Source organism: Melanerpes formicivorus, unplaced genomic scaffold, assembly GCF_026170545.1.
Source record: "Melanerpes formicivorus ecotype bairdi unplaced genomic scaffold, bMelFor1.0.p_v2 SCAF_60, whole genome shotgun sequence".
NCBI lineage: Eukaryota > Metazoa > Chordata > Aves > Piciformes > Picidae > Melanerpes > Melanerpes formicivorus.
The window spans coordinates 4,458,907-4,484,746 of NW_027142412.1; the positions used below are offsets into that span (position 1 = coordinate 4,458,907).

The 25,840-nt window shown below is 52.7% G+C and overlaps 3 long non-coding RNA genes across 5 annotated transcripts; all 3 read left to right on the forward strand.

Annotated features, from left to right (window-relative positions):
• The first annotated feature begins 9,647 nt into the window (after positions 1–9,647).
• Positions 9,648–16,995, forward strand: LOC137453039 (uncharacterized). 3 transcript variants are annotated; one of them, XR_010990227.1, is made up of 3 exons: positions 9,648–12,014; positions 14,478–14,586; positions 15,216–16,995. It is a non-coding gene; the product is annotated as an uncharacterized lncRNA (long non-coding RNA). The 3 variants fall into 3 exon arrangements; XR_010990225.1 differs by lacking the exon at positions 9,648–12,014 and adding an exon at positions 13,325–13,464; XR_010990226.1 differs by lacking the exon at positions 9,648–12,014 and adding an exon at positions 14,230–14,339.
• A 130-nt stretch (positions 16,996–17,125) lies between these two features.
• On the forward strand, positions 17,126–18,687 carry LOC137453040 (uncharacterized). The gene is made up of 2 exons (XR_010990228.1): positions 17,126–18,054; positions 18,144–18,687. It is a non-coding gene; the product is annotated as an uncharacterized lncRNA (long non-coding RNA).
• Positions 18,688–19,988: 1,301 nt separating this feature from the next.
• On the forward strand, positions 19,989–24,440 carry LOC137452905 (uncharacterized). Its single transcript, XR_010990198.1, has 3 exons — positions 19,989–20,143; positions 21,369–21,447; positions 23,669–24,440. It is a non-coding gene; the product is annotated as an uncharacterized lncRNA (long non-coding RNA).
• Positions 24,441–25,840: the final 1,400 nt, after the last annotated feature.

Here is a 25,840-nt window from a genome sequence, read left to right on the forward strand (position 1 = left end):
GGGGCTTTGGGGGGTAGTGGCGGCGGCCGGCGGGGGGTGGTCGGCGAGGCTCAGCCGGCGGGGGTGGCCGGCGGGGGTGGCGGCTGCTGCCTCAACTGTACCCAGAGATACCTGGAACTGTATCACAGTATCACTTAGGTTGGAAAGGACCTCGAGGATCATCAAGTCCAACCTATCAACACGGACCCCATGACTAGACCATGGCACCAAGTGCCACATCCAATCTCCTCTTGAACGCCGCCAGGGTCGATGACTCAACCACCTCCCTGGGCAACCCGTTCCAATGATGAATGACTCGCTCGGTGAAGAACTTCCTCCTCACCTCGAGTCTAAACCTCCCCTGGCGCAGCTTGAGACTGTGTCCTCTTGTTCTGGTGCTGGTTGCCTGGGAGAAGAGGCCAACCCCTTCCTGGCTACAACCACCCTTCAGGTAGTTGTAGAGGGCAATCAGGTCACCCCTGAGCCTCCTCTTCTCCAGGCTAAACAATCCCAGCTCCCTCAGCCTCTCCTCATAGGGCTTGTGCTCAAGACCTCTCACCAGCCTTGTTGCCCTTCTCTGGACACGTTCAAGTGTTTCAATGTCCTTCTTAAACTGAGGGGCCCAGAACTGGACACAGTACTCAAGGTGCGGCCTAACCAGAGCAGAGTACAGGGGCACTATGACCTCCCTGCTCCTGCTGGCCACACTATTCCTAATGCAGGCCAGGATGCCATTGGCCCTCCTGGGCACACTGCAGGCTCATATTCAGGTGGCTGTCGATCAGCACACCCAGGTCCCTTTCTGTTTGGGAGCTCTCCAGCCACTCCAACCCCAAACTCTGGGCTTCTAGTGCATGCAATAATGACGGAAGTGTGGAGCTGTAAGTGATAACAGAATTGGCCCTTTATCTCTTTCTCTTTTCTAGTACACCCAGTGTTTCCCCACTTCTGTTAGGAGTCTTGTCTGCAGGACTCTTGCTGTTCTCCACATGTTGGGTGTGTGTGTATGTCTACATCAGGAGCGGTCTATACGTTGTGCTTTGGAGAACAAGACCACAAGTAAGTCTGCATTGTGTTGCACTCATGAGGAATGGGCTGCCCTGGGAGGTGATGGAGTCACCATCACTGCAAGTGTTTAAAGTAAGACTGAATGAGGCACTGAGTACCATGGTTTAGTTGATTAGATGGTGGTGGGTGATAGGTTGGACTCAGTGATCTTGAAGGTCTTTTCCAACCTGGTTAAGTCTGTATTCTATTCTGCTTTCCCGGTTACTCCCAGCATGGCCCCTGTGTTCTCCCTCTTCCTCCCAGTAACTCCAAAATCCTTTTCTAGTGCTCCTAGTGCCTTCCCAAGTCTCCCAGTGGGGCCCCAGATCTTCCCTCAGTGGGGAAGTGTCCTCCCAGTATGCCAAACTCTCTTCTTGGTGCTCCAAGTACCACCAGATGCTGACTGTGTGTTTTGGGACAGCATCAGTTCACAGCTCTGTGAGTTAAATGAACGCTGAAGGGAGAACAAATGATTTTGTAGTATTTTTATTGGATGCATGCTAACCTCCTCACAGCTTTACAATGTGAGTAACTGAGATCTGGTCTTTGCTTTTTGCTTTATTCTTTACAGATTGACTCTTTGCTTTCCACTTCATTGACCGAGCAAGCAAGACATGCAGCAGCAACACGGTCTGCACGAGGGCTACAGCTGCTGTGACGGTGCAGCCTCACCCTGCCAGCCTAGCAGGGGATCTCCTGCTTGGCTTGTGTGGGCTCCAGGTAGGGTTTGATCTCTGTCAGTCAGGAAGGAAAGGCTGAAAAAGAAACTGCTCAGTCCACGCTTTTACTGAGGAGCTGAAACTTCTGCCAGTGTAGACTCCAACTGAGCAGGTAGGTAAGCAGAAGTCCTCTGATGGGTATAATGGGGGTGGCAAAGAGACTTCCCTTGTTTCCAGTGTGGGAAACCTCTTGTTTGTCCCCTGACCCCAGGAGCTTCTCACAGGGGCTGTGTTCCTCACTAACAGCAAGGCTGCGCTCGGCCCCTGGGGATGCTGCAACCAGAGCAGAGAAGTTGTGTTCCTGGCAGTTCTCTCTCCACCTGGATCAGGATGAAGGTGCAGGCCATTGCTCTGCAGCTAGGCACCGCTGAGAGCTGCAGCTGGTGCCCAGATCAAAGACAGCTTTGTCTCTAAGGTCAGTGCTTCTCTGTGGAGGAACCAAGATTTCTCTGCAGGTGTTGCCCAGGGTTCCTCATCTGCTCAGAATGCCCAGCTCCAGTGCCAGGCTGATGTCCCCTCACAGCCGTCACTCTGTCGGTGCTTGCCTAGGAGTGCCGGAAATCTCCCTGGAACTATTGGAGAAAAGGAAGCTTTGTCTGTCTCTGTTTGCGGTGCCCTGAGAAGGACTTGTACTGACACAGGCTCAGAAAGCTGAAACAAAACAATGAGAGCAACAGATGGAAGAGATGGGTTGATTGCCAGCAAGAAATGCACCAACTGCAAGGTGATTATGGGGTAGTAAATCCCAGAAGGTGTGACACGCTTGGAGATGCAGACCTGCGCAGCAGCTGTCACAGAGAAGAGAAGCGCAGCAAAAACTCAGCTGTGTGCTGAAGGTGCAAATCCTACTGAGAAGGGCATCCGTGGGTCAGGGTGATAAAAAGCGGGGCAGCCCCTCAGCTGTCTCTCTTTCCTTCCATGATACCACACGGGGGTTGGGTGATGATGCAGGAGAGGAGCAGGTGAGTGAGGGGTGGGGGATGCTGCCCAAAAAAGCTGCCTGAATGCTCTCAGAGGGAATGAAAACCCATGAAAAAAATGTTAGCCTGAGGTATTCCAGCAGAGAAAAAGCTGTGCTCTTAATCGAGAGATTGCAGAACAGTAGTGATGTGGATGCAAAAAGGCTTTGAAATGACTCTTATTTGCAAACTAAAAAACCCCACAAGACACACAAAACAAACATCACTGGTTTTATTTTTAGTTTCTTAATTTGAATGGGAAGTCAAGGGGAATATAGAGGCATGTGGGGACCAATGGAAGGTCTCCTGTGGGTATTTTAGTCGGATGGTTAGGGTTAGTTGTGGTGGTGGGGGGAAAGCTTTGCAGTAGTGGCCTTTGTGGCAGGGGTCCAAATAACCCTAAATATCCAACTAATCCTTTGGGAGACTCTCCAGAGGCCCTCCTGATCCCTCTATGTGCCCCCAAATTCCCCTTTGATACCCCCAGGTGCACCTTAGGTGCCAACCGATCCCCTTAAGAGGGGTGGCAACACTGACCAGTTAGGGGCTTCTCTTGCCCCTGTGTGTGGGGAGCAGCTGAGTGCGGCCCTCTTTGAAGGTTTTTCCATTTGTACTGAAAACTAAGAAACAAAAAGAAAAAAACCCCAAAGAAACAAAGAAGGGCAACCCCCCCTCCCATGACAGACAAAAAGGAAGGTCTACTGTTTTTATGTGATACACATGTTATATTTATGCTTTGAAACCCTGTTTTGCTCTCCCTAGAATTTGCTTTTACATTCCAGAAGTTCTCCTGTTTAAGTGGATGTAGAAGAATAGTATTATGTGGGAAGGTGTTTTGGGATAGCTTTGGAAGACTATGGGGAAGATTTGCCTTTGCTCGAGTCAGAGAAAGCTATGTTTTGCCTTTGACTCTGAGAGTAATGTAAACACTTTGGAACCGAAGGAGAGAAACTGGGCAGAGTTTGGTTGGACGTGTTAAAATAGTTTTGTTGTTATGACCTACTGTATGCCTTAATTACATGTATGCCAGCAGAAAATGCCCAATTGAGATGTGCCACATGTGCCTTCTGATTAGACTATATAAATTTGCTGTATAATGTAATAAATGTCTTCAGCTGCTTACATCTGGCCCAGAAAGCACTGCTCAAAGTAAAACATCTATACTACAGTGTTAATTTGTAAGAAAGGAGGCTTTGAAATGGGGTATGTGGGGTTCTCAAATATATAAATGTGCAGTGTGTATCTATAATATGCAAAGAGTGGCTTTTTAAAACGTATCGATTTTGTTGTCGATTGTTTTTTATGTGAACGGAAAACCCTCTGAACGGAGGCTGGCTGAGCCTGATAAGAAAATTAACCTTTTTGTATAAAATAAGAATTAACATGGGAAAAGATTAACCTTTTATATGAAATAAGAATGGTAAACTGTGAGCATCAAAGGAGCAAAATAACAACAAGGGATAGTTAAGTGACTGATTTTTAAAAAAAAGATGAAAAACATACGCAGTAACCCACAGAAAACACAAAAAAAGGCAATAGATTTCTGGCACTGAAACACTACCACTTCCTGTATTATAGAAATAACCTGAGCATGTGAAGTTGTTTGGCACATGGCTTCAGGAGAGATCCCACGTCTGTCCAGCACTGTAATAAAGCATGTAAAACTCCAACTTATTTGAGTTGTGGAGTTTGTCTTTTTCCACAGATCATTTTCTTGCCACCGCAGCGGGACCTGCCGAGGAACAGGATCTCTCCGGGTGCCCCCTCCGAGGCTTCTCGGGCAGAGCTCCTTAAACTCTCTCAGGTCAGCGCAGGAACGGACAAGGGCCACCAGGCAGAAAAACGTATGCTTTGAAGGGAAAGGGGCAATGCATAAGCTGTAACGGGACCCCTTACACGGGAGAGGCAAATTGCTGTCCGAGGTAAAAGAGCTCTTGGGTCGGAACCAGGGAGTTCCAAAAGTAGTATAAGCATTGTTTCTGTTATTCTTTTATTACAGGTACTGCTTAACTTGAAGTATTACAGATGTTAACCGTATGGGGTCGGCAGATCCTCTAAGAACTTAAAGTATTGTAGACATTGTCCGTGGGGAAGCAGGGATAGTTCCCTAAGGAACTTAATGTTAGAAACCTTGTTTAGAGCGTGTGGCTGAGTGTGCACGATCGAGACACAGAAGGAAAAAAAACCCAAAAAACTATGAAGCGAGAGGGAGTCTCAATCCATCCAACTCCATAGCTCTCCTGTTCAAGTAGATGTAGAAGAATAGTATTAATTTGTATGAAAGGAGGCTTTGAAATGAGCTACACGGGGTTCTGAAATATGTAAGTATACAGTGTGCTTCCGTAATACAGAGTGGATTTTCTTTTGTGTGTATAATAGGGCTTTTTGCTTATTTTCTATGGTGAAAAGGTGGTACCGTGTTGCATTATACAAAATGGAAGCTGGGGCCAAGCGTATGGGAACAGGGGGATCCCCTGAGAACTTAAGGTATCGTAGCGTTATCTGCGTGGAACCAGGGGAAGTTCCTAAAAGACCTTAAAATGTTAGAAACGTAGTTTGTGTGGAGCGTGCAGCTGAGCGTGGGCACGGTTGAGATGTAGAAAAAAATCTCCAAAGCGAGTTGGAGTCCTGACCTGCAGTTCTGTGATAAGCATGGCCAGAGACACACGAAGTGAAAATTTTAAATGTGAGCGTGGCCAGTAATTGTATGTTTAGGACCTTTCAGCAAAGCGAGAGCATTTTCTTTCCCTCAAAGGATGGTGGCTCTGCAAGCCTGGCTACTTAAGACTGAGCCCAGTGGGACTCAGCTCCCCTCGGTGGTGCCCAGCTCTGCTGAGGATGGCTCTTTGCTCAGCTTTTTTCTGGCTTCCTTGGGCTCTCCTCCAGGTAAGTGTCAACCTCCTCTGCTCTCTGGGGCTCTTCTGTATCAGCCTGGAACATTTGAAATGCCTGCATGTTCTTGGAGGGGATTAAAACCCCTAAGCGGCCAGCTAACCCTGACCCTCCTCCAACTCCATAGCTGTCCTGTTTAACGAGGTGTAGAAATACAGAATTAATCTCAAAAGAGGCTTTGAAATGAGCTACATGGGGTTCTGTGTTACGTAAACTTGCAGTGTATATCTATAATACACAAAGAATGGATTTTCCTTTGTGTGTGTTCTAGGATTTTTAAATATTCATTGGCTTGGTTGTTTGTGGGTTTTTTTTGTTTGTGTTTTTTTTTTTTTTCTTTTTAATTTGAATGAAAAACCTTCTGAACAGAGGCCGGCTGAGGCGCTTCCCATGCACAGCAGCATGAGATAGCCCCCTAACTGGTCAGCGTTGCCACCTCTCATAAGGGGGTCTGTGTGCATCCATGGTGGGTGTGGGGCTACCCAAAGGGAATTTAGGGGCGTGGGGATGCCAGTGGAGGGTCTACAGTGGGTATTCTAGTGGGATGGTTAGGGCTAGTTGTGGTTGGCTGGCAGCAAGCGCCGTAGTAGTCGTTGTTGTTCTGGTGTTTGTCATGGTTGTGGTTGGCTGGTGGCAGGCGCCGTAGTAGTTGCTGTTTTTCTGGTGGTTGCTGTGGTTGGCTGGCGGCAGGCACCGTTGCGGTGGTTGTGGTTGGCTGGCGGCAGGTGCCGTAGTATTTGTTGTTGTTGTGGTGGTTGTCGTGGTTGTGGTTGGCTGGTGGCAGGCACCGTAGTAGTAGTAGCTGTTCTGGTTGTTGTGGTTGGCTGTCGGCAAGTAACCCTAAAGGTCCGACTAAAAGATTCTCTTGGAGTCTTCTGGAGGCTCCCCACATCCCTCCATATGGCCCCAAATTCTCCAGTGATACCCTCAGACCCACCTCAGTTGCCATCAGAACCCCTTAAAAGGCGTGTTAACAGCCCACTTAGGGGCCTCTGTTGCCCTTGTGTATGGGGGAAGGAGTTTTGCTAAGCTCTGTTCAGAGGGCTGTCCATTCAAATTTAAAACAAAGAACAAATAATTCCACAACAAATAAAACAAGAAATAATAAAGACAGATGTCCCTTGATACACACAAAGGAAGGTCCCCTGTTTTTAATTGATACACCTTTTGTAGGTATGTTCTCAACATTTGTTTTGCTCTACTTTAGAATTTGCTTCTGCATTCCAGAAGCATTTGCATCTAATAGAGGAGGTCATAGTTTCATAGTTTCATTCAGGGTTGGAAGGGACCACAAGGATCATCTAGTTCCAACCCCTCTGCCATGGGCAGGGACACCCCACACTAGATCAGGCTGGACAGAGCCTCATCCAGCCTGCTCTTAAACACCCCCAGGGACGGGGCCTCGACCACCTCCCTGGACAACCCATTCCAGGGTTTCACCACTCTCATGGTGAAGAACCTCCTCCTCACATCCAGCCTGAATCTCCCCACCTCCAGCTTCATTCCATTCCCCCTAGTCCTATCACTACCTGATATCCTGAGAAGTCCTTCCCCAGCCTTCCTGTAGGCCCCCTTCAGATACTGGAAGGCGACAATTAGGTCTCCTCGGAGCCTTCTCTTCTGCAGACTGAACAGCCCCAACTCCTTCAGTCTGTCCTCATAGGAGAGGTGCTCCAGCCCTCTGATCATCCTCGTGGCCCTTCTCTGGACACGTTCCAGCACCTCCACATCCCTCTTGTAATAGAGGCTCCAGAACTGGACACAGTACTCCAGGTGGGGTCTCACCAGGGCTGAGTAGAGGGGGAGGATCACCTCCCTCGACCTGCTAGCCACACTTCTCCTGATGCAGCCCAGGATCTGATTGGCTTTGCGGGCTGCAAGTGCACACTGAGAGCTCATGTTGAGCTTTTTGTCCACCAGCACCCCCAAGTCTCTCTCTTCAGGGCTACTTTCCAGCCAGTCACTGCCCAGCCTGTATTTGTGCCTGGGATTGCCTCGACCCAGATGCAGGACCCTGCACTTGCTCTTATTGAACTTCATGAGGTTGGCCTGTGCCCACCTCTCCAGCCTGTCAAGGTCCCTCTGGATGGCCTCCCTTCCCTCCAGCGTGTCTGCTGCACCACACAGCTTGGTGTCATCAGCAAACTTGCTGAGGGTGCACTCAATGCCACTGTCCATGTCCCCCACAAAGATGTTGAATAAGACAGGTCCCAGGACTGATCCCTGAGGGACTCCACTTGTCACTGGCCTCCACTGGGACATGGAGCCATTGACAGCCACTCTTTGGGTGCGGCCATCAAGCCAGTTCCTTATCCATCTAGTGGTCCACCCATCAAACCCATGTGTCACCAGTTTGAAGACCAGGATGTGGTGTGGGACAGTGTCGAAGGCTTTGCTCAGGTCCAGGTAAACGACATCAGTTGCTCGCCCCTCATCTATTAATTTTGTCACCTGCTCATAGAAGGCCACCAGGTTGGTCAGGCAGGATTTGCCCTTGGCAAAGCCATGCTGACTGTTCCCAATCACCTCTTCACTATTCTTTTGAGCGAGTAGTGACTCCAGGAGGATCTGTTCCATGATCTTTCCAGGCACAGAGGTGAGACTGAGTGGCCTGTAGTTCCCTGGTTCCTCCTTCTTGCCCTTTTTGAAGATGGGGGCAATGTTTCCCCTTTTCCAGTCTGTGGGGACTTCACCAGACTGCCAGGACTTTTGAAATATAATAGAGAGGGGTTTAGCAACCTCCTCTGCCAGTTCTCTCAGTACCCGTGGGTGTATCCCGTCGGGTCCCATGGACTTGAACACTTTCAGGTTCTTCAGATGATCACGAACCTGATCTGCACTTACAATGGGCAGTTCTTCCTCCCCGTCCCTGGCTTTGACTTCCATAACATCAGGAGTGTGGCTAGAGGCCCTTGCAGTGAAGACTGAGGTAAAGAAGTTATTAAGTACCTCAGCCTTTTCCTCATCACATGTGACCATGTCACCATTTTCCTTTCTGAGGGGGCCCACACCTTCCCTAGGCTTCTTCTTCCCATTAATATACCTGTAAAAGTTCTTAGTATTCCCTTTAATCTCCCTGGCTAGATTCAACTCAAACTCTGCTTTGGCTTTCCTAACCAGGACTCTTGCTGCTCGGGCAGCTTCCTTGTATTCCCCCTGTTCTACCTGTCCTTCCCTCCACTTCCTGTAGAGTTTCCTTTTAAGTAATAGTGTGTCCAGTAGCTCCTTGCCCATCCAGGCAGGCCTCCTAGCATTCTTACCTGCTTTTCTCTTTGTTGGTACACAGAGCTCCTGGACACAGAGGAGGTGGTCCTTGAATACTGACCAGCTGTCCTGGGTCCCTCTTCCCTCCAGGGCTTTGTCCCACGACACTTTGGCTAGCAGATCCCTGAAGCGATCAAAATCTGCATGCCTAAAGTCTAGGGTCGTGAGCTTGGAATACTTCCTCCTGATTGCCCTGAGGATGTTAAATTCAACTGCTTCATGGTCACTGCAGCCAAGGCCGTCTATGAGCCTCACATTGCTTACCAGCCCTTCCCTGTTGGTGAGAGCAAGGTCCAGCATAGCACCATTTCTTGTTGGTTCCTCCACCATTTGGAGGAGGAAGTTGTCTTCTATGCAGTCCAGGAACATCCTGGATTGCTGGTGCCTTGCTGTGTTGTCCCTCCAGCAGATGTCCGGGTGGTTGAAATCACCCATGAGGACCAGGGCTTGTGACCTGGAAGCTGCTTCTATTTGCCTATGGAGGGCCTCATCTGCTTGGATCTGCTGGTCAGGTGGCCTGTAGGAGACCCCCACAGTAATATCTTCTTCCCCTGTCCTGCCTTTAATTTTGACCCATACACTCTCAACTAGCTTATCATCCCTCCCCAGTTGGAGCTCTACTGATTCCAACTGGCTATTGACATAGAGGGCAACACCTCCTCCTCTCCTTCCCTGCCTATCCTTCCTAAAGAGTTTATACCCATCTATGCCTACATCCCAGTCATGGGATGCATCCCACCAAGTCTCAGTAACAGCCACTATGTCGTGGCATCCCAGCAGCACAGTGGCCCTTAACTCATCCTGTTTGTTGCCCAAGCTGCGCGCATTCGCATAGAAGCACTTCAGCTTCAGAAGTGGCCTAATCAAGATCCTCAGTGGGACCATCAACAGCTTCAGGGGAGACAGAACATGGGACAAGGAATTGAAGCTGTGCCCAGAAATTTTGATAAAGCCTATAGTGAGCATCAGAGGAAGCCTCCTATGGGGTGGATGCTAGGATTAAAGAGAAGTTTGCAGCTCTATTCTGGAATAGATCCCAGCTCTGCAGCTGGGGTGATACTTCTCAGGATGCAGTTTGTGGCAAAACCATGGGCAGATATTAGAAATTGGAAAAGATTGAGGATTGGCAAGACAGAGGTTTAGAGGAATTACTGCGTGAAGCTCGGAAGGTGTTTGTAAGGAGGGATGTAGAGAAACAGAAGGCAAAAGCTAGAATGTTGGTAACTGCTGTAAGGGTACTGGTGATTATGGATAGAGGGAAAAAAAGGTAGAAGTCTTATATGATAAATTAGCCCTCAATAGTAATATTAATGGAGTCCAGAAGACGATGAGTGATTGGATAAATAAAAGAATGTTGATTGATGCTCTGTTTTAAATTTGCCTGACATGGACAAATAATTTGATCTTTTTGTACATCTATATGGGGTGTTGACCCAGGACTGGACTGGAATTAAAAATCCTGTAGGGCATTGTTCCAAGTTATTAGATTCTGTAAGTAGGTCAGGGCCAATTTGCTTATCAGTGACCTTTACTAGTAGAGGAGGCCCAGAAAGCGGCTTTTTGTTTTGTTCTGGTCTCAGATCCCACCTTTGGGATTCCTGATGTATATGGGACTGAAGCTGGGGGTAAAGTGTTAATAACAACTTGGAAAGGAGAGTCACTAATTTCCCCCTGGGAAGGATCTTTTCTTGGTTTTGTTAACAACAGATCCAGCTGTCCGTACTGCAGAGCAAGGGTGGACACATGCTTCCTGAGTAAAAGGAGCACTTCAGGAATGTGCCTCTGAACCTGGCTGACTTGCACCTGTAACACCTCTGGTCTGAAGGCTCTGGAACTAGCGAGACAAACCCACCTTTTGAAACATCTGACATTGTGTGACATCGAATCTGCATTGCAAGAAAATACCAAGGATTTCATTCGGTGTATAAAAGATCCTGGGACTTGATGTCATTGGGGATGGGTAAAGTGTAATGGTAAACTGGCTATTTAGAAAAGTGATGGTAAATTTTTCTGCTGCACTACAATGATGTGCTGAGAGTGTGTGTGGTTATAAATGTATGCTGTTGTAGTTCTAATTTGAAGTGATTAGGACAGAGGATTCATCTGTGTTCTTTGTGTTAAAGTACCAAAAACTGTGTTCGGCTAGTGGGACCACAGAGAGTGCAATACAGAAAGGACTGCTGGATCCATCCACTGAATGGACTGAGGTACCCCAAATGGAGGACATAAAGATGAGTTCCAGTATCAGAATAGGAGTGGTAATGGTCCTTGCCTGAAAACACCACAAACTAGAAACAGGTCGGGGTTCGAAATTGGTACAACCTCCCTGGACAAGGGAAGGAGACACGGTCCGAGCAGAGCATTGGTGGGATTGAAGGAGGCAAGGCTGGGTAGACCTCTGTAATTGCCACAAAGAAGATCTAGAACCATGGCTGTGGGCAGCAACCCCATAGGCCATGTGAGTGGAGTTGCAAGTCAAACCGGACTCCTAATTCCCAGGATTAACCACTCAGAGGGAGAAAGGTGTCACCCAGGTATTGGTATATATAGCATAGCCACTCACTGTGTATGGCACCTATTAAAGTAAAAGAGGAAATACTTTCAGGCAAGGAACATCAGTTGTTATCCCATTCCCTTTACCAGGAAGTTGAACTTGGGAATCCTTTTGCTTGTTGTAGAATTGTTGCCAAGTTAGGTTATCATGGCTCAAGCCAAATGTAGTAGAAAGAAGGGGAGGGATTGTGAAAAACTGGTTATAATATTTGGCTTTCGCAAGGGGGATTACTGGGGAGCGTGGGGCTGGATCGTTGGGCTGATGGTCTGTATTGTGTGGGGTATTGGGAGGGAAAGGGGAGGTGCCAATAGACTAGCCAGGTCAAAAGTGCAGGTTTGGTCTGTCCTGATGGAGAGGGGTGGGAGCGTGCTGGGGAATATATGAATATGTACGCTTTAATATATGAATATGTCTGTTTGCCGTCTCTATCAGCTCACCTCCTGTTGTGGGGGTGCGCCTCTAGCAAGCTCGCTCTGCGCCCAGTGCTGTGTTGCCTTTATTTTATAATAAACTGGTTATAAGTTTTCAGCAGTGAGTTCGTTTCTCACAGTCTCCAGAAGCTTTTCATCAGAGGGAAGTTGCTCATCAGCTTGTCTGCAGGTGAGTGTTTTATAGAATAATAGAATCGTTTGGGTTGGAAAAGGCCTTTCAGATTCCGCAGTCCCAACAGCTCACAAACTGCCAAGTCTCATCCCAATCTCTTTGTCTCTTAAGCATCTGCAGGGATGGGGATTCAAACACTTCCCTGGGGAAACTATTCCAGTCTTTTGAGAAGCTTTCAGTGAAGAAGCTTCTTTAACAGGCAACCTAAACATCCTCTGATACAACTTGAGGCCATTTCCTCACATGGGGGGGGGGGGGGACAATGAACACCAGAGTGAGCCCCCCCGATGCTGGGAGACCCCAAAATCTAAGATCCTGCAATTCCACTGAAGACACCAGATGAAGGGGGGACCATCAAAGGGTTTAAGTGAGGAGAGCAACAGACAGAAGAGATGGGTGATGGCCAGTGCTAAATGCGCTGACTGCAAAGTGGTCTCGGGGCTGTCAGCCCTGGGAGCCCTGCTCGGAGATGCAGAGCTCTGTGTCTCCTGCGCGGCGGCGTTTGGATCAATACATCATTAATATTGTTATTGCCTCCCCGCCTCCTCCTTTGGCCGCAGGGGGCCAGGGTGCTGCTGGGACAGGACAGCTCCAAGGCAGGACAGCCCCAGGCGCGGCAGGGGGCCGGGGGCACAGCCGGGTGGTGGAGGCAGGGGCGGCCCTGCGGTGTGCCGAGCGGCTGCGAGAGCTCTGAGGGACGGGGAAGAGCGCTGTGGGGGGGGCGGCTCGGAGCCGGGGCCGCTGTGAGCACCGCGGCGGGGCCGGGGCCGGGGTCTGTGCGCCCCGGGGCTCCCCGCCCCAGCGCTCTGCCGCACCGCAGCGCTCGGCGCCGGCCGCTGCCCCTCCAGCCCGGGCTCGGTGCGAGACCTGCAAGGGGCAGAGGCGCTCGGCTCTGCCGCCAGAGCTCAACCCCAGCCTGCGGCCGCGGAGTGCGGAGGCGGCGCTGGGTCAGAGCTCCGGCGCTGAGCTCTGGCAAGCACCGCGGAGCGCCCTGAGGCAGGGCCCGGGCAGGTGCGGGAGAGGGAGCGGGGGGGGCTCGAGCAGGGGGGGGCCTGGGGCGGCCGAGAGGGACGTTTTAAATTCCCTTCTGTAACTGTGAGGTCTCTCCTGGGCCGCTCAGAACACTACAGATGGAGATACAGTTCATAGAGGGAGCAGCAGGGGTGCCCGAAGGCTCTCTGGGGGGCGCGCCAGCGCCGGCGGAGGAGACTGAGCGTCCTGGGGCGCGGGGCGGGGCCGGGGGCGGGGCCTGGGCTCCTCCCAGGGCTTCAGCGCGAGAATTCGAGCGGCCAGAGGCGCCCGGCCCGCGCGGGACCGGCCCCGGCCAGAGGCGCCGCTGAACTTGGGAGTCGCGCTTGGAGGGCAGCTGTGGCAGCGCTCCGGCGGATGGAGACCTGGCAGGCGCCTCAGGGGGGCTTTGGCGGATCCGCGAGGGACAGGAGCCCAGGTGCGAGCGGGGACAGGGAGGGCTGGCCCGGGGAGACCTGCGGGAGCTTAGAGCCTGAGGCGCTCTCCGTGCAGCTTCAACCACCCGTCGGTGCAGATGTCCTCAGTGCAATGAACACGAGGGGGGGCTGCCAGGGCGGCCCGGAGGGCATTCCAGCGGCTGGGGGAGTTCCGGCTCTGCGGGGAAGGCTGAGCCGAGGCGCCGCTAGACGGGCTGGGTGCGAGGACGGCTCCCGAAGCGCAGGGGCAGCGCTGGGGCAGCGCGGGGGGTGGCGGAGCCCTGAAGGCAGCGCCGAGGTGCGTGAGAGGGAACGGGGCTGGGCTGGGGCAGAGCTGCAGCAGCTGAAGGGAGGAGTTTGTGTAGGCAGTGTCTGAGGTGCTGTCATCTCCAGCCCGGAACATACACGTGTTTGTATTGGTTTTAATAAAAGGACATTAAGGGTGGCCGGGCTGGGGGGGGCTGTGTCTGTGAGCGCCACAGAGGGCGCCGCGGCGGGGGGGGGGCTGTGGGGTGTTGGGGGCTGTGAGCGCCCTGAGGGTTCCCGCGCGGCGGCTTTCCCGCCCTGCCCGCGCCACAGGCACCAGCGCGCGCTGTTCCCGCGCGGCCGCCGCCTGAGGCAAGGAGAGGCGCCTGGCTGTGGGGACTGTGAGCGCCCGGAGGGTCCCGGCCTCACCTGTGCGCCCTTCCCGCCAGAGGGGCCGGCGCGCGCCGCGCGCCTCAGGAGCTGCCGGGGCGGGAACGGGAAGCGGCCCGGGGCAGGGCCGGGCCGGGCCGCAGCCCGCAGCTGCGCTGTGTTTGGGGTGTGGGAGGATCCGCTCCTGGGGCAGAGCTGCGGATGCCGGAGGGCAGGGCAGGCAGCGCAGGGGCTTGGGCAGGTTCGTGAGGGCGCAGGGTGAGACCGGCCGGGGGCAGGGGAATCAGCTCGGGGACAATTTCTGTTTCGTTAAAACCTGAGGCACTTCCCTCTGTAGCTCAGCACCTCCTGAGTGTGCTTCTGCTGTTTGCTCCTTCAGGCAGAACGAAGCTCTGCAGGGAACAGACTCAGGGACAGAGAAGTGACGTTTGGGCAAAGAGACTGAGAGGATCTGTGGGGCAGAAAATGCAAACAGAGAAAGCCCTGAGGTAAGCAAGAGCAGAGGTGACATCCTGGAGGGAAAACATGGAGGCAGTTTATACAGGATAAAAGTCAAAGCTTTCGGAGGGAAAAGCTGAGGCAATGTGCTGGGGGCAGAGCGGGCATGGAGGGAACCTGAGGCAATCCACAGGGAGAAGGTGAAAATTGTCCTGAGAAAACCTGAGCAAAGAAGAGGGGACACAGGAAGCAGCTTGGAGGGAAGACTTAAGGCAAATATCTGTGAGACAAGATACAGAAATGAACAGGAAAGTTAACCTATGGGAGACAAAAACGAGGATTTGAGAGGGAAAATCACAGCTTATTTAGGAGGGAGAGTGAGGGGGAGGAAAGGCATGGGAGGGAAGAGCTGAGGAAAGATGGAGGGAGAAAAGGGGATGTTTTGGAGGGAAACAGAGGCGATTTTGGACGGGAGGAAGAGAAATTATGTCTGGAATTGTGAAGGAAATCTGTAGGGCAGAGGATGAAAATTTTGAAAATAGAAGCTATGATAATGCAAGGAGAGAAAGGACATTTTGAACAGAAAAAGCCTGTAGTGATTGAGGAGCCGTGATACCTTTTCCCTTTGGGCGGGGAGGAATTGGCACTGCTGAGGCCTAACTCTGTCCTCCTTCCTCAGAGGCAGCAGGCACAGAGCCCCACTATGGAGCGGCGAGGCAAGGTGCGGCAGGGCGAGAGGAGCTGAGAAGAGGAGGAGCACCGGGCTGAACAGCTGGACATGGGCAAGGCGCCCTGGGCAATGAGACCTCCCTCTCAATTTGGCTGTGGTAACACAAGGTCTTTGCCAGCACCGTTAGGGTGCCCTGGTTGGCTTTGTGCTGGGCGACCTCCCTGTAAGCAGGGCTCGGTCTTTGCTTTTGCTGTTGTAGGCCTTTTGCCACCTAGCTCCTTGGCTTCACGGAGACTGGCAACCCTGTAAGGAGGGTCCGAGCCGGCGTCTCGGCCCGTATGGGGGGAAGTGTAGCTGCCTGCACCCCAGCCCCCCCTGTAAGCAGGGGAGGGCCCTTTAAACAGTTTCTCGGCTGCTGGCGGCCTGGCCAGCGTGACGCCCTGTACTTGGGGCATGTCACAACGATTGGCATCCTGAGGCCCCTCTACCTGCATGCATCCCCGGGGGGGCCAGGTCTGACCCTCTGCTCTCCTGCTCAGGGTTAAGGATGCCTGCCCCACCAGTGGCTGCCCAGAGCTTGCTCCCTCTCTTGGGAAGGGCTGTGTGTGTGGCCCCTCTTGCCTCTGTGTGCCTGAGTCTGCTTGTCCTTTAGGTCCCTTAGAAAAGGCTGTAGCTTAGCTTAGGCTTCCCAGGAGGGAAAGAGGGGCTCTGGGCGGTTCCACGGCAGTCTCCTTGGAGGCCTCGAGTGGGGTGGGAGCTCGGCTTGCCCCTCCTTTGATTGGATGGACGCAGCGAAGCCGCTTAAGTCGTCCTGCGGCAAGGTGACCCCCCTGTAGTTCAGGGCCTGGGTCTCTGCCTTCATGGCAGCCTGTTCCCTTGGCGCCCTGTCAGCTTAACAGCCCCGCACTCGGGGCCTGTGTGACGAGTTATGGAGCCTTCTGTGCCGTTCTGTCCCCTTCTGTCCCCAGCAGCAGCCCAAGGTCCCTGTAAGCAGGGCTGGGGAGGCTGCTTTTGGCAGCTAACAGGAACAAACCCTTAGAGGGTTGAGGTCAGTCCCTGGGCTCCTGAAGAGGTGGTGTTGTGCTGCAGCCAGGAGGGCCGGCCCGTAAGTGGGCGCAGGCCAGAGCCCGTGGCTCTCCGTGGGGCTTTTTGGGAGTGCCGGGCCGAGAGCGACCGCCCTGTAGGCAGGGAAGTGTGTTGCCGGTGTCCGGCGGGAGGTTCAAGGAGGGACCCCCCCTGTAATCAGGGAGGGGTAGATCTGGTCCCGGCCTTTCAGAGGCATGGGGCCAGGGAGTGTGTGGGGCTTATCTTAGCGTGTTGTTCCCCCCTGCCCCACCCCGTCTTCGGGGCTGGGGCCACAGCCCCCCGGCCTTTGGCCGTGATGCCCCACTGCCTGGCTGCTGTCTTCCTGTAGCTGCGGGGCCAGGCCAAGCTCTCAGCTCCCTGGGTTTCGACCCGCCCGTAAGAGGGGTCGGGGTCCGAGTGCCTTTGCGCTCAGCTGGCAGCCTGTGTGGGGCACCCCCCCCGGCTAGCGGGGTGTGGGTCAAGATGCACCTGAAGCGGAGAGAAGGAGCCTCCGTGGGCCTTTTGGGACCAGGGCCGCCCTGTAAGTCAGGGCCCGGTCAGTGCCCTGGCATCCCGGGCGCTTTGAAATGCCAGCGGCGGCTCCAGCCCCCTGTAAGCAGGGTCGTGCAGCCGCTCTGGCCGCTGCGTTGCATGCCCAGCTCCATTGCCCAGGGCGCCTGCTGCGGCGCCCGTCTGCGGTCCCGACCGGAAGTGTGCCGTGCGCCGCTTGAGTGAGTCGAGCAAAAGCGGGAAGACTTTGCAGAGCTGGGGGTGTCTGCGGGCGGGTAGCTGGCCGGGGGGTGCCCATGGGGAGCTGCCTGCGGGGCTGGAGGCTTCCCTCTTTCCCTCGGGCGGGGAGCAACTGGCACTTCTGAGGCCTTGTTTTGTCCTTTTGGCAATCTTTGTCAAGGCAGACAGAACGTAGCACTGCTGTGTATCATCATTTCTTGTCCTGCTCCTTCAGATATTCTTCATGTGGAAAGCACTCTCAGACTATCCTTTAGTCGCCACAAACTGTATCAAAGGCTTGCCTCAGCTGATTTTTTGCCTGTTTATGTCTTCTGGCATAATGATCTGCAGTCCTGTTGTGCAAGAATCCCATCCTTCTTCCATGTGGTTTGTCACTTGCACTAGTGCAAAATGGTTGAGGTACCACGCAGCTCTTACTGTGTCCGTTTGAAGTCCATTTTGCTTCGATTCTGGACAGCTTTTCTGTGCTCAGTGTGAACATGCCACAGGTGTAAGGGTGAATTTGTGTTCCCAGTGATCCTCTTCTTTGGGAGAGAATAATTTTTGTTCTGTTGCTCTTATGTGATGCCTCCCTGCTTTTAATGAGTTGGAAGGAAATTTTAAGTGGTATGGAAGCAGTGTTCAGCAGGGACACTAAGGACCAGTTTTCAGTTAGTCCACGTGCCAGGCAATCAGGTGAGAGGGCAGACTCAAATCAAACTCTCCAAAGCTTCTCATCATGTCTTCACATGGAGCAACTGCTCCTTCCCTTGCAGGCATCCTGGCTTGTTTCTAGGCTTAAGCATCTGTTGTGGACGTTCTTTGCACTTTTTAACCCTCCTAAACACCGGGGGGATTCTTCAGGGAACAGTTTAGCTCAATCACAGCACTTATTTGTCTGCTATTACTGTCTGTAAAATTTTGCCAGTGCTTCTGTAATAAAAAGGTTTTTATTTCTGCTGTAGCTTGCAAGCTGGTGACCACCGTGGGAGCACCGCTCTGTTGTTCACAGAGTGTTTTTTTGTTGCAAACTTGGGACAAATGTGAGATTTAGGTGAGTTACTTTCTTTAGAAGTGTCTGCTCAGCCATCCTCTTCCTGGATCTCTTGGACAGAAGAAAGGTTTGTCTCTCTCTGTTTGCAGTGCCCTGATGAGGACTTGTGCCAACACAGGCTCAGAAAGCAGAAACCACCGAAGGGTTTAGTGGATGAGAGCAAAACTCAGCCAATGGCTGAAGGTGCAAACCTTACCCAGAAGGCTGTCCCCAGCTCAGGGTGATAAAAAGAACAGGAGCGTAGCTGCTCAGCTGTCTTTCCTTCTGTGATTCCACATGGGGGTGGGCAATGGTGCAGCAGAGGAGCAGTGAGGGAGGGGTGGGGGCAGTCTCCCGCAAAGGCTGCTTGCAGACCTGAATGTTTGAAATGCCAGAACGTTCTTGGAGGGGAGGGAAAGCCCTGGGAAAGTGTGAGTGTGAGATGTTCCAGCAGAGGAAAAGCGGTGCTGTTTAGCAGGAGATTGCAGGACAGTGATTTGTATGCAGCAAGGCTTTGACCTGACTCCCCCTGGATCTCTGTTATCTTGAAATGCTTCCAGAATAGAAAAGCACAGCCTGAGCAGGCCACAGAGGGTTTGAACTGGAAATAGAAATATCAACTGTGTCTCTCTCAATTAAAACTTTGTGTGTGCTTGTGGTGTGTTGTTTTTTCTTGGAATGGAAAAAGCCTGGAAGGGAGCTCAGCAAAGCTGCTCCCCAGGCAGAGGTGGAGGACCTGCCCCAGACCTGCTGTGTTGGGAGTCTGTTACAGGGGTCTGCTGTTATCTAAAGTGGGCCTTGGGGGGTATGAAAAGGGAATTTGGGGGTATCTGAATGGTTCTGAGGGCCTCTGCAGGGTCCTGATGGAGACTGGGGGGAGGAGGTGGGGTTTAGGGTCAGGCATCTCTGTGGGGTTCCAGGTTTTGGGGTCTTGCAGGAGCTGGGGAGGTCTCACTCTGGGTTTTAGTGTACCTGCAGCCCTGGGAGGTCCCAGCTTCGGCTCCCCCTGCATCTAAAGGTAAGCTGGGTGCACCTCCAGGGCTTCAGATTGTGACAAAAGGGGTCTGGGGACATGTGAACGGGACTGGGGGTACCAAGGCGGTTCTGACCTCACCAAGGTGCTGGCTGGGCAGTTTGCTTTATTTTGTGACATTTTTGGGGGTGAATCAAAGGGAGTGGGGGGATTGTGGGTGGGCTGGTTTTGCCACGTGGGGCAGGAGGCTGCTGCAGCAGAGGAGCAGGTGAGCGAGGGCTGGGGGCACCCCCCTCAAGTGCTGAAAACTCTCGGAGGGGACCACAAAATCTTCAAAACTGTAAGCACTGGGGTGAGGCGAGGCGGAGCCAAACCTCTGGTTTGCAGCTGGAGAGGCAGGGGTTGGAGTGATGGTGCGTAAGAAAGCTTTGGAAACGACCCCTGTCTGCCCTTTTTAAAGGCTTAGAGAATTGAAAAACAGAAGCCACAGAGGGGCTTGAGCTACAAGCAGAGCCTGTGTCATGCAAATTCAAAACAGTGGCGTGTGCGCGTTGTGGTTTGTAATGTAAATAGAAAAGATTCTGAGCAGGGCCGAGCCGAGCTGCTGCCCACGCCCAGGGAAATGCTCAGTCCCGCCCCGCCTGTGTAATGACACTGCTGCAACGGGAACGGCGCCTGCGCACTAGCCCGGCTCTGCTGGCGCCAGAGGGGCAGCGTCCCGGTGGTCGCTATGGATACGGCGCCTGCGCCCTAGCCCTGCTCTGCTCGCGCCAGAGGGGCAGCGTCCCGGTGGTCGCTATGGATACGGCGCCTGCGCCCGAGCCCGGCTCTGCTCGCGCCAGGGGGGCAGCGTCCCGGTCGTCGCTATGGATACGGCGCCTGCGCCGCAGCGGGTCCGGTCCCGCGCACGCGCCCTCCTCGCGGGCTTCGCTCCGCTTTTCTGGCCGGGGGGGCGGGCGCCGCGCTGAGCAGCTTTGGAGCCGGAGCGGTGGCGGAGAGCCCTGATTCGGCGCCTGACGCCGTTCTGTGCCCCAGGGTGCCTGCGAACCGCCGTCCTTTGGCGGGGCAAAGAGTCCTGGCGCATTCGGGGAGCTCGCAGTGCGGTTTCCGGTGTCGCTGCCGGCCCGGGACTCCCAGGTGTGTTCCTTCCGGCGTCTGAAGGTGGTCTGGGGCCATCGGCAGGGCTTTTGGGGGTGACGGAGGAGGTCTGGGGACACCTAAAAGGGTCTGGGTAAAGTTCTGGTGGGTCCATCTGAAAGGGTCAAAGGTCGTGGAGAGGCAGCTGGGCACCTCCGACGGACCCTTTGGGAGGTCTCTGCAGGCTCCCGTGGGAGCTGGGGGTGTCTCGGGGTGGGTTTGGGTTTGGGTTTGTGCTGCAAACAGCGTTGATAATGACTTAGAGAAAGACACACAAGAGACTCAGTAAGTCTCTTGTATCGTGCTTCTATTCTGGCGCCTGACACAGGTAGGATCATTTCAAAAGAGCTGTGTGTCTTCAGAGAGGTTTGGGTAAACTTTTATACAAAAAGTTATCTGTCTATAATGACAGAGGTCCAGATGCTGCCTATCTATACAAAGCTTATCTATCTAAAAGAGCAGAAGTATACATATCATGCAGGTGTCCTTTATCTTATACAAAAGAGCATCTTGTCCAAGACTAACAGAAGTGAATCACTGACAAATCCTGTTATTCCTTCTCTATCCAAAGGCTGTCTGCCAACCCCTCTCCCCCTCCCTGCGTTCCAGCATTTCAGCTAACAAGCGGAAAATTCTTATCAACTCTGTGGTTCTGTTAATGAGACTTTTCTGTTCATCAATTCCCCCCTTTCTCACAGCCAACAGTATATTCCTATACTATATTTTCTTAAGGCAAACTTTGGACCCAGGCTTTCTGAGCTATCTTTCCCATGCTGACACTTGTGGAAGTTACTCTCAGATGTAGTCACCCAGTCTGATGCCCCCAAGTCCAATTCAATGAGGCTTCCCCAAATAAAGGGGTCCTCATTTGGCCTCGAGGAAGTTCAGTGCATATCCAACAGTTAGAGAGATTACTTTGCAAAGCCAATTCTTGCCTAACGTGTAAGTACATATTGCCTTCCATCCCTCAATTTCCTTGCTGTGCTGCAAAGATTTGGAGAGGAATTTCTAGGTATTAACTACAGCCAGGGCAATCCTTCAAGTGCCCTAGGAATGCAGTGAAAACCTTTTGGGAATTGTTCCTGCTCTGGTACTCCTCAAGCTATGAGGAGCTCTTCAGGGCAGCTCCAAGGTTAGGTTTGGATTCTCCTGTAGTCGCACACAGAACGAGTCTCACGATTCCAGTGGTCTAATTTCATAGCTGCATTTTCTTCTCTCTGCCTAGGTGACAGGACGACCTCACTAATGAAGAGAGATAGCCTGAGCTCTGCAGGAACCTTGAAGCCAAGCAGCCAGTGCCTTCTGTGAGTACAAGCTGTCCTTGCTCAACGTGGAACTAGTTGAGAGCTGAAGCCAGACCACACCATAATTCCCTCAGCTTCCTCTTCTGCAGATTAAACAGTCCCAGTTCCTTCAGCCACTCCTCCTAAGGCTTGTTATCCAGACCCCTCACCAGCTTTGTGGCCCTTCTCTGGACTCACTCTCTCACCTCTGTGTGCTGGGGAACACCACTTGTGCCCGGTCGGCCACCGGCTGGGTTTAACTCTGTTCCCCACCGCTCTTGGGGCCCAGCCATCCATCCTGTTCTGCTGTCCAGCAGTCCCTTTGAAAAAAAATCCATCTGAAAAAAGAAGTAGCAGAGAAGGAAAGTTGAAGCTGCAAAGACTGCAGTCCCCTCAGTTCTTGTGGTACCCTCTGTGAGATCCTAAGCCACCTGAACTGAGCCGGTCAGGCAGCCAAGCTAGTGCAGCAGTGTCTTCTGGAGAGTTGATGGGAGCCAGTTCTGTGGGGTTTGTTGAAGTGAGTGGCCAGTCGTTCTACATGAACAATTGTCTTAGTGCTAGCAAGTAGGAGGCTCTGAAGTGTGGTACTTTGAAAGCTCCATTCATACTTGCCCTTCAGGAGGAGCCAGCTCTTTCATTGAAGGATCTTCCTGAGGTGTCCAAGTACAATTTCCGTTGACACTTTTCAGCTCTTACATCCAGGTTGCTGACAGAGGATGTTGGGTTTGTGGGCCCTGGCAGCGACAGTTTTCCAAAGAGGAGCTCTAAGGCCAGCTGCAAGGTTAGGTTTGGATTCTTCTGGGGTGCCTGTGCTTGAAAGCCCCCCAGAGGCCGTGCAGAGTGGTGCTCGCAGTAGCTCTGTGCAAGTCTGCCATGGGCTCAGGAGGCCAGTATCTAGAGAGAGGGAAGGACAGAGACACTTCTAAGACAGTTTTAAAGAAATAATTATGAGAAGAGGCAAATTAATTCTGCGGACTCATGTGATATATCTGTTTAAGAGAAAAAAAAATGAAGGAGGTTTCTGACCATAACCAGGCTGACAAAGCACAGTAATGTGGTTTCCTATGGGATTCAACTCCTCCTGCATTGCACAGGACACTTCAACAGCTGTCCTGACGAGCTATAAGTAATGAACTTAATCCACCCTGTGCGAGCAATGGGGCAAAAGATTACAAAATCCATGTATGCAGTTGAGATGTGTTACGTTGGGACGCCCAGGATACAGCTCATCAAGCTCTCCTAGTTTTTAGACGCAAGATGGAAGAAGGAAGGGGGAAGACAGAGCAGAAGGTCTATTTAAATATGAAACTCCTAGGCTGAAAGAAAAGAAAAACATTTTAAAGAGCACTCAGTGAGACTCTGTCACCAGCATAGCTAATCACAGAATCACTGAGTGTTAGGGGTTGGAAGGGACCCCAAAATAGCATCCGGTCCAACCCCTGTGCCAGTGCAGGATCACCTGGGGCAGGTTTTGAATGTCTCCAGAGACTCCACTAACTCTCTGGGCAGCCTGCTCCAGGGCTCTGGCACACACAGTGAAAAGGTTTTCCCTTCTGTTCCTGTGGAACTTCCTCCTTTTATTCGTCGGACACAGCGAAGCCGCTGGGTCGTGTTGCTGCGGCAAGGTGACCCACCCTGTAGTTCAGGGCCTGGGTCTGTGCCTTCATGGCAGCCTGTTCCCTTGGCACCCTGTCAGCTTAACAGCCCTGTACTCGGGGTCTGTGTGATGAGTTGTGGAGCCCTCCATTCCCCCTTCTGTCCCCAGCAGCAGCCCAAGGTCCCTGTAAGCAGGGCTGGGGAGGCTGCTTTAGGCAGCTAACAGGAACCAACCTTGCCTGGCCCTTAGGGGGCTGAGGTCAGTCCCTGGGCTCCTGAAGAGGTGGTGTTGCGCTGCTGCCAGGAGGGCCGGCCCGTAGGTGGGGCACGGGCCAGAGCCTGTGGCTCTCTGTGGGGCTTTTTGGGAGTGCTGCTGAGGCCTCACTCTGTCCTGTTGGCATCCTTTGTCAGGGTAGCCAGATCCTAGGCCTGATGTCTGTCGTTAGCTCAATCGCAGAATTTCCTCGTCTGCTGTTCCTGTCCGTAAATTTTTGCCAGTGCTTCTGTAATAAAAAGGTTTTTATTTCTCCTGTAACTTGCAAGCTGGTGACCTCCTTAGGAGCACCACTGTGTTGTTCACAAAGTTCTTTGCTGTTGCAAAGCTGGGAGAAGTGTGAGGTTCAGCTGATGAAGTTTCTCTCTTTAGGGGTGTCTGCTCAGCCGTCCTCTTCCTGGATCTCGGAGCTTTGTCTCTCCCTGTTTGCGGTGCTCCGACAATTACTTGTGCCGACGCATCCTCGGGAAGCTGAAACCACCAAAGGGTTTAATGGGTGAGAGCAAAGCTCAGCTGTGTGCTGAAGCTGCAAACCTTGCCCAGAAGGCTGTCCCTGGCTCGGGGTGATAAAAAGAACAGGAGCGTAGCCGCTCGGCTGTCTTTCCTTCTGTGATGCCACAGGGGGGTGGGCGAGGATACAGCAGAGGAGCAGTGAGGGAGGGGTGAGGGCAGCCTCCCACAAAGGCTGCTTGCAGACCTGAAATGCCAAATGTTTGAAATGCCAGGACGTTCTTGGAGGGGAGGGAAAGCCCCGGGAAAGTGTAAGAGTGAGTGTGAGGTGTTCCAGCCGAGGAACAGCGGTGCTGCTTATTGAGAGATTGCAGAAGGGCAGTGATTTGTGTGCAGAAAGGCCTTGACGTGACCCCCCTCTGTTCTGTAGAAAGGCTTCTAGAGGAGAAAAGCACATCCTGAGCAGAGCCACGGGGGGGTGTGGTGTGTGGTTTGAAACAGAAATAGCAACTGTCTCTCAAAACAGTGGATTGTCTTTCATGTGTGTGTGTGGTGTGCTGTTTTTTCATTGACTGGAAAAAGCTCTGCAGGGAGACCAGCTGATCTGCTCCCGAGGCACAGCAGCACCGGACCTGCTGAGCGTTGGGGGCCTGTTAAGGAGGGTCTGCTGTCATCTGAAGTGGGCTTGGGGGTATGAAAGGGGAATTTGAGGGCAATAGGATGGCTATGGGAGGGGGTGGGGAAGCGCCGTGCGTCACAAGGGGGCGGGGCTTGAGTGCAATAGGATGGCTATGGGAGGGGGCGGGGAAAGGGCTGAGGGAGGTTGCAGGAGGCGGGGCAGGAGGACTGGAGGCGGGGCTGGAGGGCGACAATAGGATGGCTATGGAAGGGGGCGGGGCTCGAGGAGGGCAGCAGGATGGCTATGGGGGGCTACGGAGTCCCTGTTGTGTCGGCACAAGGGCTACGGCTGCTGCGACGGTACAGCCTCGCCCTGCCAGCCTAGCAGGGGATCTCCTGCTTGGCTTGTGTGGGCTCCAGGTAGGGTTTGATCTCTGTCAGTCAGGAAGAAAAGGCTGAAAAGGAAATTGCTCAGTCCACGCTTTTACCGAGGAGCTGAAACTTCTGCCAGTGTAGACTCCAACCGAGCAGGTAGGTAAGCAAGCAGAAGTCCTCTGATGGGTATAACGGGGGTGGCAAAGAGACTTCCCTTGTTTCCAGTGTGGAAAACCTCTTGTTTGTCCCCTGACCCCAGGAGCTTCTCACAGGGGCTGTGTTCCTCACTAACAGCAAGGCTGCGCTCGGCCCCTGGGGATGCTGCAACCGGAGCAGAGAAGTTGTGCTCCTGGCAGTTCTCTCTCCACCTGGATCAGGATGAAGGTTCAGGCCATTGCTCTGCAGCTGGGCACTGCTGAGAGCTGCAGCTGGTGCCCAGATCAAAGACAGCTTTGTCTCTAAGGCCAGTGCTTCTCTGCAGAGGAACCAAGATTTCTCTGCAGGTGTTGCCCAGGGTTCCTCATCTGCTCAGAATGCCCAGCTCCAGTGCCAGGCTGATGTCACTTTACAGCCGTCACTCTGTCGGTGCTCGCCTAGGAGTGCCGGAAATCTTCCTGGAACTATTGGAGAAAAGGAAGCTTTGTCTGTCTCTGTTTGCGGTGCCCTGAGAAGGACTTGTACCGACACAGGCTCAGAAAGCTGAAACAAAACAATGAGAGCAACAGATGGAAGAGATTGCTTGATTGCCAGCAAGAAATGCACCAACTGCAAGGTGACTATGGGGTAGTAAATCCCAGAAGGTAAATCAACATTGCCAAATGGCAGTGTTTCCTCTTCACCATGGGTTACCCTATTAGAATATGTATTTCCAGCATAGAGGGGATCTTTGCTGCGTGACTAAGAGTGGGATCGTTCCAGTGGGAAACATCATCTGCTCCTGAGCCATTGGAATCTCTCCCAGAGAGACGCAGAGGTACTGTGCTGACAGGCAGAAGCAACCAGAAGGGTTTCAGGTTAGGGGTAGGTGTTGATTCTGGCCTAGAAACCCCTTAATGAGTTTTGTGCCTTGTTACCTGAGAAACAAAGTTTGTCCTGTTGTGT